This window comes from Ursus maritimus, unplaced genomic scaffold, assembly GCF_017311325.1.
Source record: "Ursus maritimus isolate PB19 unplaced genomic scaffold, ASM1731132v1 scaffold_13, whole genome shotgun sequence".
Taxonomy (NCBI): Eukaryota; Metazoa; Chordata; class Mammalia; order Carnivora; family Ursidae; genus Ursus; species Ursus maritimus.
In genome coordinates, this window is record NW_024423675.1 from 3,595,170 (window position 1) to 3,614,740 (window position 19,571).

The 19,571-nt window shown below is 38.7% G+C and overlaps 1 protein-coding gene across 7 annotated transcripts in view; it reads right to left on the reverse strand.

Annotated features, from left to right (window-relative positions):
• The window catches only part of BACH2 (BTB domain and CNC homolog 2), a 347,862-nt gene that overhangs the window by 221,633 nt on the left and 106,658 nt on the right, over nt 1-19,571 (reverse strand). The gene's annotated exons all lie outside the window — the stretch shown is intronic.

Sequence of the window (19,571 nt, forward strand, 5' to 3'; positions counted from 1 at the left end):
GCAAAACTACCTTTCATAAAAAAGGCAAATAAAGGCATTTTCAGTCTAACAAAAAATAGGGTTTATTTTCAAAGAACATTCATTATAAGAACTTTTAAATGACGTAGTTCAGAGAAAAGCAAGAGATCTGAGGGAAAGAGGGAATGGTGAGCAAAAAAAATAGTAAACATATGACTAAACTGAAATAAATATGGACTGTATAAAACAAATGCTGACTGTATGCAAATTGTAATAACGTCTGATACAAAATGAGGGTAAAGGGGCACCTGGTGGCTCAGTCGGTTCGGTGTCTGCTTTCGGCTCAGGTCATGATCCTGGCGTCAGGCTCCCTGCTCAGCCGCGAGTCTGCTTCACCCTCTCCCTCTGCTGCCCCCCTGCTCATGCTCTCTCTTTTCCTTTCTCTCTCTCTCAAATAAATAAAATCTTTTAAAAATGAGGATAAAATTGAAAACTGGATAACAATAGCACTTTAGGTTTAAAAAGAATGATCAGAATTAAAGAATTCTAAGATTCCTGAATCGTTTGGGAGAAGAGGGAAGATAGTGTGTAGTGTAAGACTTGATTAAGTTAAACAGGATGCTAACAACTCGAGGGGAAGCACTGAAAGAGAATATAGTGTGTACAACTGTCAAACTAGTAGAAGAAATAACATGGAATTACAAAAACCAAAACAAAGCAAATCTTGTCTAACCCAAACGAAGGCAATAAATAAAAAATAAAGCACAGGAAAAGTAGGGCAAATAGAAAGCAAAAAAGAAGACGGTCAAAATGAATGCAAATGCATGATTATTTTGTGTTTGACTGAAAATGCAAATGTAATTGATACAATCTACTAAACAACAGAAATGTAGTATATTCCCTGGTTAAAAGACAAAGACTGTCTGATTGAATTAAAAAACAGAAAACATGTTCACATAAGCACTTGAATGTGAATGTTCATAACAACTTTATTTATAACAGCCCCAGACTGGAAAAACCCGAATGTCCAACTGGTGAATGATGAAACAAACTGTGGTATATCCATGTGATGGAATGATACTCAAAAATAAAAAGGAATCAAAGACTGATACATGTTACAACAAGGATGAATATCAAAAGCATGATGGTAAATGAAAGAAGTCAAACACCAAGGACTATCTACTGTATAATCCCATTTATATGACATTCTAGAGAAGATAATACTCTAGTGATAAAAGCAGCTCAGTGGTTTCTTGGGGCCCGAGGTGAGGGAAAGAACCTGACTGCAAAAGGGCATGAGGAGCTTTCTGGTGTGATGGAAATGATCTGTATCTTTATTGTGGTGGTGGTTACATGACTGTATTCACTTGTCAAAATTCATCAAACTGTACACTTAAAATGTGTGAGTTTTTACTGTATATAAATTATACCTTAATAAAGCTAATAGAACAAAATCCAGTTACAGGATTTACAAAAGACAGATCTAAAAACCTTTTGTGTCCTTGAAAAAAGCAAACTGGAAAAAAATATTACTAGGCAAATACTAATCCAGAAATCTGGTTTAGCTGAATTAAACCCATACAAAATTAATTTTAGGCAAAGAAATTAAATGGGTCATGACATATTCATAAATATATTTCATTCACCAGGAAGATATAATAATAATATATGTCTCACAACATCTTCAAAACACATAAAACTAAAATTCACAGAACCCCAAGGAAAAACTAAACAGAGGACAATTTTATTTGTAAATATAAATGCAAAAATCTTGAACAAAATATTAGTAATTGAAATCTAGTAATTTATAAAGAAAAATAACACATCTAAGTTTGAGTTATTCCCATAATGCAAGGTTGTTTTAATATCAATTATTCATCACATTAGCAGATGAAAGAAGTAGAAAACACATGATTATCTCAAAGGATGCAGGAAAAAGCATTCAAGAAAATATAGCAACTAGTCATGATTAAAACTCCTAGTAAACAAGGAACAGAAAGAAACTTCTTCAACTGCGTAAAGGATACCACAAAATAATCCGATAGCAAACATCATACTCAAAGGTAAAGCTTTTAAGTTATTGCCTATAAAGTCAATGAAAAGATACAATTTGCCATTACCCCTTCTACTTACAGTGAAGATTCGAGCCAGCTCAATAAAATGAGTAAAAGGAATTAACATTATATAAATTGGAAAGGAAAAAAAGAAACCCAAAGGTATCATTTCTTATTGATGATATAAATCTAAATAGAAAACCCTAAAGAATTTACAAGTTATTTTTATTTTTATTTTATTTTTTAAAAAAATTATTTAGGGGTGCCTGGGTGGCTCAGATGGCTAAGTGTCTGCCTTCAGCTCAGGTCTTGATCTCTGGGTCTTGGGATCGAGCCCCATGTTGGGTGCCCGGCTCAGCGAGGTGTCTGCTTCTCCCTCTCCCTCTGTCTCTTCCCACTGCTCGTGTTCTCTCTCTCACAAATGAATAGATAAAATCTTAAAAAAAGAGAGATTTATTTATTTATTGGAGTCAGAGAGGAGCAGAGGAAAAGGGAGAAAGAAACTCAAGCCGACTCTGTGCTGAACATGGAGCCCAAAGCGGGGCTCCATCTCACAACCCTGAGATTAGACCTGAGCTGAAACCAAGAGTTGGATGTTCAACTGACTATAACACCGAGGTGCTCCTATAAATTATTTTTATTAATAAGGAAGCCAATAAGGTTACCATATACATGATAAAATTCAGGGCCCTTCAACAGTGAAATGACTAAATAAATTATAGTATAATAAGTATAATAAAATAGAATACAATAATAAAAATGAATGAACTAAGTTATACACATCAATATGGATGAACCTCAGAACATAATGTTTTGGCAGGAGCAGGTCACAAAATAGTGAGTATAATTCTATTTACATAAAGGTTAAAATAATATTGCATATTATTTAGGGATATATACATATGTAGTAAAACTAAGCAAAGGCAAGTGAGTGATCATCTCAAAATCCAGGGACGTAGCTGAGGAGAGGAGAATGTGATCTAGAAGAGAGTTACATCTGAGTCTCAAGACTAGTGATAAGGTCCTTGAGTAGAAGAAATGAGGATGCCTCCTTACTTTATTGTTTAAAATGTGCCAAAAAGCTGTATATTTCCTTCTGTATGAATGGTATACTTTTTAATTTAAAGAAGTAAATGAACCTTGTCAAACTTTGTCAAAATGTGTACTTTAACGTATTGTAATAATGATGTTTGTGGGTGGCTCAGTTGGTCATCTGCCTTCGGCTCAGGTCATGGTTCTGGGGTCCTGGGATCGAGCCCCACGTTGGGCTCCCTGCTCAGTGGGGAGCCTGCTTCTCCCTCTCCTCCCCACTTGTGCTCTCTCTTTTGCTATCTCTCGCTCTCTTAAATAAATAAATAAAATCTTTAAAAAAATAAAGTATTGTAATACTATTTCAAGTTGGAAAACACAAGCATTTAGGAAGTAATTTTTCTATATCTAAATTTTAAGATTAATATTTATTTATTATTTTTACTCATTATAGAAAAGCTTAGAGTCTTCATTCATACAATGATTTTCCTAATACATTAAAATCATAAGAAACTCTCTTGGTAGGGTTTTTATTTTCTGGATTAGCTATTTTATTTTTATTTTTCATTGAGGTATAATTGACATACATTATGTTAGTTTCAGGTATACAATGTAATGTTTTGATATTTGTATATATTGTGAAGTGATCACCGTTCTCTTGATAGGTTTTAAAGGTATATAGCAAAGTCACTGTTTTCATAACTGCCTGCATTAGACAAAAGAAAAACAACAGAAGAACAAATGATAAGGACAGAACAGTCACTAAGAAATGCCCCAAAGCTTGAATTCTTACATTAAAAACAACTTCTCAGTGGAAAGACCTAATCCCTTTGTTTATTTTTTTAAAAGATTTTATTTATTTATTTGAGAGAGAGTGAGCAAGCGAGTGAGGATGAGTTGGGGGCAGAGGCAGAGGGAGAGAGAGAAGCGGGCTTCCCATTGAACAGGGAGCCCGATGCAGGGCTCGATCCCAGGACTCTGGGATCATGACTTGAGCCAAAGGCAGACACCTAACCGACTGAGCCACCCAGGTGCCCTGTAATCCCTTTTTGTTCAAAAGGTAATTCTTGGAAAGAGCAATTTTGCTCAGGCAAAAATGATGGGCTGATCAATGTCAGCAAAATATTTTCCTTTCTCATAAAACGTTTTAAAGTTGCCAGTATAACTAAAACGATATTGATGATCCAGCCATCTGGATACCCTACCCCAAATATCTCAAATGGTACACATTACCTACCCTCCAAATCAGTCTTGGGTGGCAGGGTCCAGTCACCCAAGCCGGTCCCAATGCTCTCATTATCTTACAGCAGCCCTCATGCTTCCTCTCCTCCAATACATCTTCCACTTGTCCACAGAGCAATCTTTACAGAACGTAAGGATTACATTATTTTCCAGCTTAAGAATCTTTCAGTATTGACCCGTCCTCACAGAGAGTAGCTTCCAAGCCATTTAGAATACAGCCCCCTTTCTAGCTCTTCTGTGTGTACGCTGTAGACCAGAGCACTGCAAACTGCGCCTCTATGTTAATATTAACATGTTAATGTTAAATTATGATTCCATGGGTCCATACATTCGCATACTGCATGCTCTCTTCTCTTCTTGAAAAATTCCTGCCGGCCTCAAAATTATGATTCGTCTTCAAAACTCTGTGAAACATCTCCATTCTGAAGGCTTCCCAAATCACTCTAGTCTGCACTCCTTACATACCACCTCATTGCTATCATTTCATTGAGCGCACCCTGCTTCATTCATCTGTATTTATCTGTACGTCTGTCTTGCTAACTACACTGCAGGCTGCTTGAGTGCGGGGATGGTATCTTATTTTCCTTTATGTCTCCAGTGTGCATAGCACAGCAGCTGGCCCATAAAGAGCTAACATCTATTGAGCACCCACTGTATGCTAAGCTATGTACCAGACTTTTCACGTTATCACCCTGAATTCTCACAACAATTCAATGAACTATCTATCATTATCCTTTTTCAGCAAAGAAGTCAACTGAGATTTAGAGGTTAACATCCCAGGATCTTTCAGTTAGTAAGTGATGGAATTCCAATTAGAACTTGGGTCTATTGGACTCCACAGCCTACCTTAACATCTTGTATCTCTGGTGAAATGTAATGCATGATATGTGAAACAGGTCATGTGAAAGCTCACCAACTTAGGCTCTGGGTTAGAAGCTGTAAAGTTTACGCAGAGTATTGGAGGAGTCATCAGAACCCCACAATTCTCGGGGCACCTGGGTGTCTCAGTTGTTAAGCCTCTGCCTTCGGCTCAGGGCGTGATCCCGGCATTCTGGGATCGAGCCCTGCATCAGGCTCCTCCGCTGGAAGCCTGCTTCTTCCTCTCCCACTCCCCCTGCTTGTGTTCCCTCTCTCGCTGGCTGTCTCTCTGTCAAATAAGTAAATAAAATCTTAAAAAAAAAAAAAACCCACAATTCTCTGCTTCTACCACTGATTAACGGTAACTCAGAGCTGTCCCAGGCTTTCTCTGGACCTCACTTTCTTCACTGGAGGGGATTCCACACTTCACGGATTTCACATCACATTCTCACAACACTCTAAAGTGGATGAGAAAGTCTTCTGGATCATAAATCTAAGTATTCTTTCTAGTTACTGGCCTTGAAACACCTCTTCTTTTACCGAAAAGCTGTTCCTGTAGAAAGAATGCCAGAAGCCATTTTGGATAGGGTCAGGAAAACGTCCACTTTTGTTCTCAGCCCAGAGCAGACACCTGTACTCTCCCTTTCCCAGGCACCATGGACCGGAGTAGTAACATGCCAGCATGAAGCTGGCCAAAGATACACTTTCTGTAACGACTCTGCACAGATGAGAAAATGAACCACCTTGTGTTTGAATAATGTGCAGGGTGTGATACCAACAGAACCTCCACCCTCCTTCCTGGGGAAATGCAAAGTTAGCTGTGGCCTTTTCACAAACCTTGAAGAGGATGAAATGTCAGCTGCAGCTCTGAATTTCCTGGCTTCATTCCACTTACCTCACCACCTTACTATTATCTAAAATGACATGCTAGATATTAACATACTACATTTAAACATCGTCCCTCAATCAGACATCACGTTACAAACACACACTACATTCTACAGCTGTTCCTGCTAGAAACAAAAAGCTTCTTAACATTGTTGAAAGGAAAAAAATCTGTTTGTTCCCAGATGTCTCCCGAGCCATATTTTGGGGGGCTTGTCTATTGGCTAGTTAGTAAAAGCTAGCTACACCTGTCACTCCTATTTACACACACTATCGGTTTTAAGTAACTACTCCTTCCCATCTCCCAAAAAAGACAGCTAAGAAAACAATGTTCACTTGGAGGAAGAGAAACTAAAATTCTTTTTGCTCTTCCTCTCAATCAAACCCTTGCAGGAACAAAAGTATTCACTGTGGTTTATACAGTTGTCACTCAAAAAATGGTACCTAGAAAGGCCATGAGCCTTCCTATAATTTCACTTCTTTTTTTTTTTTTTTTAAAGATTTTATTTATTTATCTGACAGAGATAGAGACAGCCAGCGAGAGAGGGAACACAAGCAGGGGGAGTAGGAGAGGAAGAAGCAGGCTCATAGCGGAGGAGCCTGATGTGGGGCTCGATCCCACAACGCCGGGATCACGCCCTGAGCCGAAGGCAGACGCTTTCACCGCTGTGCCACCCAGGCGCCCCCTTATAATTTCACTTCTACTTAAGGAGTTACACTTTACCAATACTTGATTTGAGCACAAAATGCAGAGCTGCTGACTGGCATCCTGGCAATGGTATGGATATTTAAAAAAATATATATATCCCACCCCTTGTGTTCCTGGGAGACATTGTTAAACTCTAATATGTTTCTATAAGCAGGGTCAGCCTGGCTTCATGGCAGGGCTGGACCACAGATGCCCATGCATGTACCAAGCCCTGTTCAGAGCTACATGCTGTGATATGTGGTGTACATTTACAGTTCCTAAAATAGCCTTAGGAGGTAGGTATATTCTCCCCTAGTATACAGATAGGTAAACTGAGTGCTATGTGAAGTTCCCCAAATCACAGTCAGTTCAGTTTGCAAAACTGGAATTTGAACAGTCAGACTCAGAATATGTAACACAGAAGTTAAGAGCACCAAGGAAACAATGTTCATTCGTTCACAACCCTTGAAATACACTCTATTGTGTGCTAATTTTTCTTAAATATCAGGAGAAATTGATCATTGATGAAATGTACCCATCAAATCTTAATAAACATTTCAATGATCAAACAAGTAAACCTAAACTAAAATCAAGACATTACGAATGTCCAAAAAATAATAAAACTATGTCCCTCAAAAGAGCCTGCGGGTGCAAATATTTAGGAAAATAAATATATTTCAACTACTGCCCTCTCCTGGTGGCATAACTAACCAAAGGTATGTATCCTTTTCTTAATTCAATCAACTTAGAAGATTTTTATCTGACTGATTTATCAAAACCAAAAATGTAGGTAAAGAAAGAATGTAAGGCGCTTTTTCAAGATGGGACTTTGTTCTAGACTGTAGTCAAGAACTTTCTACCTGGGTAACTCTGAGAAACCACTTCTCTAACCCTCTATTTTCTCATCAATAAAGTGGGAACAATAATATATCCTCTGTCCACTTCAAAGGTCATCGTGAGCATCAAATAAGATAATGCATGTGAATTTTCAAATACACTTGGTCCTCGAACAACACGGGTTTGAACTGTGTGGGTCTGTTTATGCATGCATAAATACACTACTGTAAATGTGTCTGCTCTTCCTTAGGATTTTCTTAGTGAGACTTTCTCTTCTCTGGCTTACTTTATTATAAGAATATAGCACATAATATACAGAACATACAAAATATGTGTTTGTCAACTGTTTATGTTATTGGTAAGGCTTCCAATTAACAACAGACTATTAGTATAAGTTTTTGGTGAATCAAAAGTTACACATGGATTTTTGACTGCATGGGGGAGAGGTTGGCACCCCTAATCCCCATGATGTCCAAATGTCAACTGTACTGTAACTGTATAATCTTAGGAATTTTTAAAATTAATCTACTAAAGCCATTTACAGCCACATTCATTAAAATTAAAATTACATTGGGATGCCTGGGTGCTCAGTTGGTTAAGTATCTGACTCTTGATTTTGGCTCAGGTCATGGATATCAGGGTTGTGGGATCGAGCCCATATCAGGCTCCGCACTGGGCATGGAGCCTGCTTAAGATTCTCTCTCTCTCCCTCTCCCCACTCCTCTAAAAAAATAAATTGAAATTACATCTACTCTTTAATCCTGAAGTTCCAGTCCTTGGAACCAAAGCTAAGAATTACCAGTACTTGTTTGCAAGGACACGTACGAAGATGTTTATGACTATGATGTTGACAATGGAAAAAAAAACAACCAAGGTAAACACTGTTCAATAAACTAAGAGATAAATTATAATAATTATTCTATAGAAAAGTATGAAGCCCTAAAAACAATGAACTAGAGCTTTGCTAGTTGAATCAAGAGATTTCAGCAAGGTTTTTTAAGGAATGCAAGATATAAAAAGAAATGTAATAGAGTGCATTTTTAAACTTCAGTAATTTCAGAAGTATAAACGTTATATATTTACAAAAACAACATTTGAGAGGTTAATCAATGAACAATTAAAAATGTTGATGTTTCTTATTAAAATTCAACATAACAGAAGCTGCTGTACACAAAAACTTAACAAAATGTGCCATTTGGGGCGCCTGCGTGGCGTAGTCGTTAAGCGTCTGCCTTCGGCTCAGGGCGTGATCCCAGGGTCCTGGGATCGAGCCCCACATCAGGCTCCTCCACTAGGAACCTGCTTCTTCCTCTCCCACTCCCCCTGCTGTGTTCCCTCTCTCACTGGCTGTCTCTCTCTCTCTGTCAAATAAATAAATAAAATCTTTAAAAAAAAATGTGCCATTAAAAATTGACAAAAGTATTAAATAAGTGTAAAATAAATACAAATAATTAAATATTCAAGTGTTTCTTTTGTAAGTGTATAGCAACTATGACTCTGAAGTTACTAACTTAAAACTGCACTGATGCTTTGAGAATACCCCATTTAACATGTTCTCAGTTTTATAAAACAAAATAACAATCTCTGCCTCCCCCTCACTTGTGCGCTAGGGTGTACGTGTGTATCGTGTTTATAGGATTCTACACTTATATAATTGATTATATAAAAATGGGAAAAATATGGAAGGCTACTTGGGCAGTTAGAGTGAGAAAAGGGAGGAAAAAAAGGAAAGTGATCCAGGCAAAAAGGGAAAAGTTTAAAAAAAAAAGGGGGGTAGGAGAACTAAAAGTGTATATGCTATCATCACACTTATGCACTTATTGAAAATCACTTGTATTATATAGATATATATAATTACATTTTTTTTTTTTTTAGAAAGGAAAGAAACTTGCCCCGTGTCCCACACTAAGTAAACAGGAGGAGAGCCAGAACTTGTACCTAAGTTTCTCTGACCATGAGCCTGGGCTTTGAACCACTCTAACCCCAACAGCTAGCAGGGCGTTTACACTCTGAACTACCATGACTGTGGACCACAGTGGCAAGATTCACTAGGCCTGTGGTTGGCAGCTTTAAGATGGGGCTCCAGACCATGACTCATGGACCTCTGGAGCTCTTTTCAAAACAACTGTTTGTCCTTCAAACTTCTCATTTCCAGTACAGCATGGTTGACACTGTAGACAGAGCCTCATCATAAGTCTTTTGGTTGATGCTGATAACAGTCCTCTGTTTCACAGATATATAATTTTAATCACCGTTGCTATGAAATTCTTAGGGATCTGTTCATCTCTGAGTCAAAGACACCTTTTTCCCCCCGTCTTAAATAAGCTAAAGGTGGAAACATGTTGACAATCTCTAAATAAGCAATGCACTTCCTTCCTCTAGGCCTGTCACACACCATTCCCTCCACCTGGAATGCCCTTCCTCTTTTTCCTCTGCCTGGGAAACTCCTCTGCATTTTTTGAGATGTAGCTCAAATGCTCCTTCTCCATCAAGGTTCTTGTGTCTTTCCCATGCAGAACTGCTTCACCCCCTGTACACCCACACTGGTCAGGAGAGGCATCTCTCAGCAGTTCTTAGCTCTACTTTAATTATGGGGTTAGATGCTGACTTTCCCATTGGAGTGCAGTGTCTTATTTATCTCTGTACCACTTCTCACCCTCATTCACCTTGCCCTAGTGTCTAGTGTGGTGCTTGGCACATCGAAGGCCTTCAATAAAATATTGGTTCCGTGAAACTTTCAGATTGAGAGCTTATTACTTCACAATGTGAATAAATATTAGGTCCAAGACATAGGCAAATCACAGGGCAAAGAATCCCTTGCCTTTAAATAACATCTAACAAAATCTCTACTAGGAAAGATGATAAAACTCACACAGGTGTATCTTCATTCTTGCCTTTTCCCAACTCAGCAAAAGCAGGACCACCTACCCAAAGTTCCCCAAATCCTTTCAAATGTTGGCTTTAGGTGTGAAACTGCACCTGGAATATAAGTGTGTGTGTGTGTGTGTGTGTGTGTGTGCGCACACGCAGGTGTATGTATTCATATGTATAGAACGCCTCTTCACCAATTCAGACCAACATTTACCTCCTAAGTGGGAGATTATTACTTTTAAAAAAATTTTTTAAAGTCGTCTTTACACCCAGTGTGGGGCTCGAACTCACAATCCCAAGATTAAGAGTAGCACGCTATACTAAGCCAGCCAAGTGCCCCCAAAGTGTGAGATTATGTACAGAAATGACAATGGCTGACATTTGTATAGCACTTTGAATGTATTTGCTTTCAGAGACATCATCTGATCTGTGGTATGGAGGAAATAGCAAATCAATTAATGGATGTATGTTTATGTTGATACTGATTCTGCAGCAAATCATCACGTTGAGTTTGTGTCTTGATCACAAGTCCGTACCTGACAGTGGTGACTGTAAGTCCCTGCTGCGAGAAGCAAGATCTGTGAAATTCGAACACACCTAGCAATGCTTATCTCTCTTATTACATGGCATAGACTTACGCAAGCCAGAAAGTTTTAATAAAAACAAATAATTCTTGTCCATAAAAGTGAACAGTATCCCAGTGAAGAAAATGGTCATTTATTTGTTCCTACTGCCATCACTGAAAGCAGGAAAAACATTTGGTTAATCCATTTTCAGTCATTCTTAGATTTGAGGAGGGTAAGTTCAAACGAAGGAAACTGATGTAGTGAAGTTAACTGATTCTACTCCACAATTCATCCTGACCAGCTCCCGGGGCTCTGTGAGCTGCCTGTAATCAAGGATGTTTGGCTGAGTTGTGCTAGCTGTCAAGGTTTACTAAGCCAAACTAGTTATTGAGTGATGGCTAGGTTTCATCCCACGTCTTCACATCACCCGTGAAGCAATTAAGCCTGTACCTCACGGTCTCCCACAGGAGTTGCAAAGGTGCCTTCATCTCCTGAGAAACTAAATTCAGTGTGGTCTGAGGGAAAACAAACTATTTTAATCGTGAGAGGTGGCAAAAGATGCCTTCTTGCAGTGTCTATGTTGGGAGAGGAATGTTGCCAATTTCTTTTTTTCCCCCCCATGTAACTTGTATAGCTGTTTCTTCTCTTTTTACCTTTCTGAAATTATAAATGGCTCTTATGAGTTGTTTATATGAAACCAAGTACCCTGACCCACAGGCAAGGTATTCTTGGAACTGCTGAAACAGCAAGCAAGATAATGATATCATTTTAGAAAGTGCCAGGCAAGAAAGCTCTGATTAACCACTGAAACATGCTCAGTGGAGATATTTGTAAATAGAACGAATGTCACTTTAACATCTCCTCTTTATCTGGGCTCCCCCTTCCTGGTATGCTGCTATTGTGAATGTTTCCTCTTTCGATTCCTGCATATAAGGAAGGTTGTTTGATATAAGGGAGTAAAAGTCTTTTCTGGAGGAAAAAAAGGTGACTGTTCGCAGAGATAATGGAAAGATTTTGAACCTCATCCAATATTCATAGGCAATCTTACTACTTTGCATAACCTCCCTCCATCTGCCTCCTCTTATTCCCTCCCTACTACTTAGCCAGACCGGGCTTTCTCTTCTGAGGCTCATTCTCCACAAGCAACACAAGAGCTCTGAAGAAGAGCAGGCTTGTGGGGGAAAGTGGAAGGGCCAGATGAAGTTTTCTGAAAGGGATGACTGTAGGGACCCTGAAGCAACTCTTCCTAATGCAAGGGGTGAACCCCAGCCCAGGGGACACATCCATCCTCTGGGAGGTGGGAACTGGTCTCTGTCACTCCTTAGAAACCCCTTCAGACTCCATCTGCTTCCAAGGTGCTTCGAGAAGCATCATCTTAAGCTTAAAGGCATATGGACTCAAGCAGTTGTTTATGGTATGACTAAGGGGGTGGCAAAGAGAGAGTTAGTGATTTTTACAAGTGGACCCCAATCCTTTCGCGGTGCTTGGGCCATATGCCTCTTTTCACCTGCGTGCGTGAATAGAAACACCCAGAGAATTAGTGGGTGTGTTAGTTCTGTGGTTGGTGGCACTACAGGGTGAGCTCCTCAGAGATCGAAGGAGTTAAGAGTACCCAATTAGCTACCAGAAGCTGAATGTCAGCCGGTATGAATGGTATGTAGCTGGGCAGTTTTCCAAAACCCACGCCGTGGCTGCATATCAGGAAGACTGCTATAAACAAGTGTGCATGTGTGCATGGAGCCTGATAAGTCAATGAGGAAAGATAGACACGGAACAGCAGCCCAGCCCGAGGAAATATGCAGAGCCGGGTGAGTTTCCACTTTAGGTGAACAATAGCTCTGTTTCGGAAACAGGTCTGGATGGGCTGGTGAACAGTTAGATTGCTCCTTTAACTTGTTATACATTAAATGACCATTTTAGGGGACCAAAAGCTGGATTCTCAACTTTCAAATTATACTTAATCATAACACTGCTAAAATGATGTTTTAAAAAATATTTAATAGGAAACATGCAAAGATATGGTAAGTGAAAACAGCACAAAGCAAAACTGCATACATAGATCTCAATTATGTAAAATATACAGATACATTTTAAAAGATACATTAAAAATGCCACTAAAATGTAACACTGGATAGTCTTCTCTAGGTAATGGGGTTACATGTGATTTTTGTTTTTTCTTTATACTTCCGCTTTTTAATTTTTCTAAAATGAACTTGCATCAGTTATAGAAACTAATAGAAAAACACAAGTTCTTTAATTTAAAAAATTTATCTCATGAATGAACAGACATGGATAATTTGTGAATGAGTCACCTAGGTTGAGGAAGGCTGCAAAGGCACAAAATAGAACCATCCATAATGCTTATAAAATGTTAACGCGAATTTGTCTTCACGTACAAACACGAGTATCTTCTGTCTTACATTTAAACTCCTAGAGAGCAAAGGCTGTGTCTAATTCTGTGCAGTGTTTGGCTCAATTAAAAATGCAGATAGGACATAATTTTTTATGACAATTATACAAATGCACCTGGTTTTTATTCACTCTGGTAGCCAGCCTGGAAAATTCCTTAGTGTTACTAATGCCTGGACAGGGACACAGAGCAAGAACATACATCCTTTCTCCAAATTGAAAACCTCTTAAAAAAACTACTTCTTATGCCGCATGTACATTCATAGAGAAGACCGGCCTCTACTATATTTAAAGTGGAAAGAGAAACAGTACTGGAATTTTCTCTGTTCAAGCCCACTTCAGTGTTACATAATGGATGTAATCCTAAGGATTAGTTTAGAGTTTGATTTCAATATTAATTCAACTACTGGACTCAGCACTGACTCAGCCCCTGGAATTAATATAAAATAGAGACACAAAAGAGTTTTTCCACTTAAGAAACAAAACCGAGTCCAAACATAACTAAATCAAACCACTTGTATGAAAACACTGGAGCCGTAAACAAAGAAGCGGCTTCCATTTCCAGTGTTTTCTAGACACCCCTCCCCCCAAAGCCCTTCCTACTGATTCCTGCAAAACATAACCAAGGTTACTGTAACATTTGAAGTCACTCTGGAGATACACCTTGCTGTCTATAAACAGTAGCTTTTTTCTTTTCTCAGTGCAGTAACTGCAAGAGGGTACAAATGACTGTCGGGCTTTGGAGCTGGTATTCTCACTAGAAGTTTAAAATACAGTGTATCAAATGTGGTCCAAATGAGTCCGTTCCTTTCAAGGTTATCATGAAACAGACAAGCAGGCAAATGTGAAATCCCAGGTGCTTATTAAATTGAAACAGAAAAATCACTTTTGAGAACTCTGCCATTGCTCCTCCCCCATCCCCATCACAATGGCTAACGTTTATCAACTTTCCACCAGATGCTCAGTGTTACATTTATGTGGGCATGATCTAACATAATCCCCGAAGAAGCCCTGGGAGGTAGGTGTTTCCATCAATATTTTAGAGATGATAGGTTTAGGAAGACACTTGGGAGCTTGTCCAAGATCTCATAACTCCTCCGTGGCAGAGTTGGGATTTGAACCCAGGTCTCTTGAGGCCCAGGGTGCAAAGTCTGAATCATTAAGGACATGGTGACTGTAGGGACCTAATGACGTTGGAAATCAAAAGTGAGATAAAAACATAACTGCACCACTTTTAATTTGAGTCTGTTGCATATACATAGTTGGTCTTCCCCTATATTAAGCACGGTGTCCTATTAAAAAAAAGATGACAAATTCTGACAACAAAAATCTGCTGAGGGAAACTAAGATTATTTACTGAAGTAATAAGTCATGTCTCTTATTGAGAACATGGCAATACTGAGGCTTGGGTGTGGTCACCTGAGAGATCTGGAGGAAATCTAGAGGCAAAATTTACCGAATTTTCTATTGCACAATACAATCTGTCTGTGGAAAGCACCCCCTAAACGGAAGTATCTGTCAAAGTAAAAATAAACCCGGTTAACAGCATCTGAAAAATATATTGTGAGTGGGATTCATATTTCTTTCATTTGCTACAGTACATGCATATATTTGGTTTTTTGGTCCTATTTAAAACACACACACACACACCCCGTGCATGCGCGCGCGCACACACACACACACACACACACACGTAACTTTTCAACCCAATCTACAAAACTCTGACAGGGACTAACATCCATTTTGTAGGAATTAAGTGGAGGAGGTCAGCCGAGTGCTTCACACAGTCTCTTCTGGGGGGTTTCCTCCTGCAACTCACAAAGTCACAGGGAGGCCAGGCGCACGGAGGTCTCAGGTTTGCACGAAAGAGAAATCATTTGTGTCTGTTCACGTAAAGACCGTTCGTTCTACCCATAGTCTTAAAAGCCAAACTGACAGAGTACTTGGAATGCTTACTTATCAATCTACACTGAAAAACAGAACTTCCCAGAACATAATACTGGGGCAAGCTTATTATTATTATTTAATGAAAACATCTTCTGAGAGCCTACCACGGGTCAGGAGCTATGCTAGGCACTTTCACATTAGTGATTTCATTTAACTCTCACGACAAGCCTTTGAAGTATCTTTTGTGTACGTGTTTGAGCTGAGGAGGCTGTAGCCCAGAGAGGCTGAGGGCCTTGGCCAAGGTCACACAGTCAGAGGAGCAGCAGAGCTCCCAGCAGAGCCCAGTTCTCAATGCTGAGGCCGGGGGCCTCAATGCTGGGAAACCATTAAGTTCAGAAGTGCTGGCAAGGAACGAAGTGATTGTAAGTTTGTGTCATTAAACCCAATGGACTTAAAATGGATTGGTAATATGTTTTGCCAATAGCTGCCAATTGGTCGGCGATAATCAGGGCCATCTCTTCAATTTTCAGGTTCCCCAACTTCTTTTGGTGTCTGCCACACGGACTAGCCGTCAACTGTCTGCTTCTGATATTAACATGTTATAATCTCTAAAGCGTTAAGTTTAGCTAACATTATCGACATTTATTTTGATTTTTGTTGGTTTGTCTAAGTGTGGATTACCTTCTGGGAATTTTACACATAGCTAATCTCAGCCATTTTTATGTTGCTGTTTGAGAGTTTCGGTTTCTAGTGATGATATTTTCTGCCACTGTTCCTTGAAATTCAAATTTTGAGGGTGTTCATTATTTGGTACCTGGGCACTAATTTATTTATATCTATTAAAAATATGTACGTAAATATACATGGTACAAAACCATGTGCCATACTGTGTACTCATTCATGACTAAGAGGCACGAATAGTTTGTAAACCTATCCTAGGAAACTAAGTCAAAGAATATACTTAATAATATTTTGTAAAGTTCTTTTTCTTTTCCTATTGAAAAATTTGATTGAGTTACTTCATGCTACCAATTCAGTTCAGGCAACTCTAAAAAGTGATTGATCATCACGAACATTTCACATTAAATACTTATAACGAGAAGTGGTGGTCCTAGAATGAAAAAAATAACACAACAAAAGGAGGCTCTCTGAAAATGTTTTTAGCATTAATTAACAAATAAATAAAATCAAACCAGTTTCCAAAATAAAATCAAAAGAGCTGTGAACATTTTGCCTGTTTTGACTTCGAATGACAAGCTTGGCCTGGAAAATAAATCTTAATGTGACTGTTCACAGCAACTTTGAAGACAAATTAAAATTATTGTAGCCTACCATGATTACTCTCATTTAACAAAGTCTCCAAAGAAAACAGAGCCAAATTTCAGAGGGTGAGAGAGTAAATGGTGGCAATGCGCACACACGCAGACGTTCATATTAAGGAGTCAAACGCAAATTTTTAAAATCCAACAGAAAAAAAGAAAGCAATTTTGGGAAAGAAGTAATGTAGGTAAACATCCCTGATTTTTTGAAAGGCGTATCTAAGCATCCAAGAAATGGTGGTTTTGTTTGCTTTAACGGAACTGGGATGTTCTGGAGACAGCGGTATGTTGTTTCAACACAGTGACTGCATGAGTCACATTCAAAAGTGGACTTCCATTAGATTCAAACTGAACTGCTGGACAGGGTTGCTATTTAATTCTTTCTCTTCCCTATCAGAGGAGGAGGTGCCAGAGGGCTCTGTTTATTTGCTGAGCAATAGGGCTCTTGCTTCGGGTAGGTTCATCTGCTGAGCCATGACACGTATGAGAAGGCTATCTGGCAGGACAGCACGCTGACACACTGGAGGTACAGCAGCCAAAGAACCGAAGCATCGCACCCCTGGGCCTGGGCTTCCTCACGGTGGCAATCAATCTATTCATGCCGCACGTCCTTCAGGCATTAACATTCCAACTATCCGAGATTCTGAATAAGAAAGTGCTATTTTAAGCAATTCTTTTAACTACCATTGCAGATAGCAACGAAAAGTGTTTGGGCCTGAAAAAAATGTTCATTCAACACCCAAACATAACTCACTTCTAACATTGACTATTCTTCTGCTAATAACAGAATTTTGTCATCATCCACAAATACGTATTGCACATTTGCCATACAAGAAGGTTTGTCTTAGAGGACCGAGAAGCCATCGTCTATAAGAAAAACACTCCAAGTTTCCCTTACGGGTCATACTGGAGGAAGAAGACAGAATGCACTCATTTTCTCATCTATACTGTGTATGACAGCCTGTGCACAATGAAATTTATAGAAAACTAGAGTGCTACAGTCCCTACAGACTTCAGACAGAATCTGGCCTATAGATTTCTTTGTGTGCCGAAGCCCTGGAGAATGTGATGTAATAAGCCACGAACCACTCTCTCCAGAAAAATGTCTATGCATACAAAATATGGGACTCAATTCCTAGCATTTTCTAGCATTTTACAGACATCCTCTGAAGCCTCGGCTAAGACACGAGGCTAACAACTCCTGGTCTACTCCCACTGCTTCCTCATACATATGGTGACACCAAGTTTCAAATAGGTGATGTGACTTGGCCACAGTCACACAGCAGAAACCATGAACAGAATAAATGGCATGAAACTGAAAATGATATAGATACCCCTCAAAACTCTAAATCATCCTTTTCATCAGAAGTCAGCTTATCATGTTGCTAGGAAAGGTGAAAAGGTGAAATGTTTTCAGAGGAATATACCTTTCTTTTATCTTAGGGGTCTAGCTGAGCTTCTCACTGGAAAATAGGCAGGTTTTCTTTATCTTGCCCTCAGGCCAGGCCCACCCATGGTTCAAGGCTGCCTTTTTCTGTGTTTGCCTCAGCAAATCAATAAAACCTGCATAACCTGGCACATTCAGAAAGGGGGCAAGTGTGAGAGCATGAATTAGAAACTAGTTTTCAGGAACCTAACCTGAGTTCTAAAGAACTCTGTTAGTCAGACAGTGGATGTTTAAGAAGTATTCTGAATCATACGTAGACTGCTCATTTATTTAGGAAGTGGTAGTCTGCTAAAGTGTTAGCAAGTTCTAGAGACCTGCTTTAATGAATAGATGGAACTAATTTCCAACTACTACATTAGTTTGCTCATTTGCAAATGGCTTTTTTTTTTTCCCCCAAAACTAAAACCTTCATTCTGGGAGTTGCATTTTACTTTTAGCTTTTAGCAAATGCATCTAATATATTTCAAATTCACTTCAACAAATATCCTCCTACAAGGCAATGTGACAGAATGAAAATATGCATGTGTTTTGGAGTAAGATTTGAATTCAGATGCTGGATCTTCTATATCTAGACATGTGATTCTGGTCTCATTACTTAAACATCTCTGAGTTCCCCCATCTGTAAAGTGGGAATAATATCAAGTCTTGCAAATTGGCTGTGAAAATTAGCAACAATGTAGTCTATTATAAAAGGAGCTAGTGCAGTATCTGGGAAACATTAGGCACTCAATTAAATGGTAACAAATTAAAATAATGATTAGTTATCAAAAATCGACAAAGGATACCAGACCCCTCTCCAAAGTCTGAATTCACAGCATCTAAATGAATGAGGACTTAATTCGTTTTTAAAATGACTCTAATACTTGTTTTAATCTATTTTGACATATTAAAAAGTATAACCACTAAAGCTTAAAAGGCCATCGTTCAAATAATTATCTTTACTAAAGTATCACTGTCGGGTTTTTTGACCAAAGGAAATCCATTGTTACCACTGATAGGTTTTAAGTCTTTAGATAACATCAGTGTTTTAAGGTACCAGAATAATAAAACAGCAAGAGAATGGTTTCTTGACATGGAACTTCATGACTAAAAGCCTAAATTAAATATTATGGTTCAGTAGTATTAATGTGTTTTCACACTACCTACCAAGTTTTCAGATTGCACTCTACTTATCCTTTTTAAATTGCTATCAGTATCTTTTTCGTGGGAAATTTCTTACAAATTACTTTGAGAAGCCAAAAATTTACAGTGGAAATTTTTTCCCGAGTCCTTTTTTAGAAAAAACCTATTCAACAGGCAAATCTAAATAATTTTTAGCAGTTCTAAATGTAGAGAATTCATGACTTCTTACTGTAATTGAAAAGGAACATACAAAGCAATTACTTAGTCACTTATAAAACCCACGTTCAACTTTCGAAATAATGACTAACCTGATAGGAGAGACAAGACTTTTATAATTAAATACTAAAGTCTAGCCATTTGAGATAAGCACAGCAGGTTATATAATTGTCCTCTGCACTC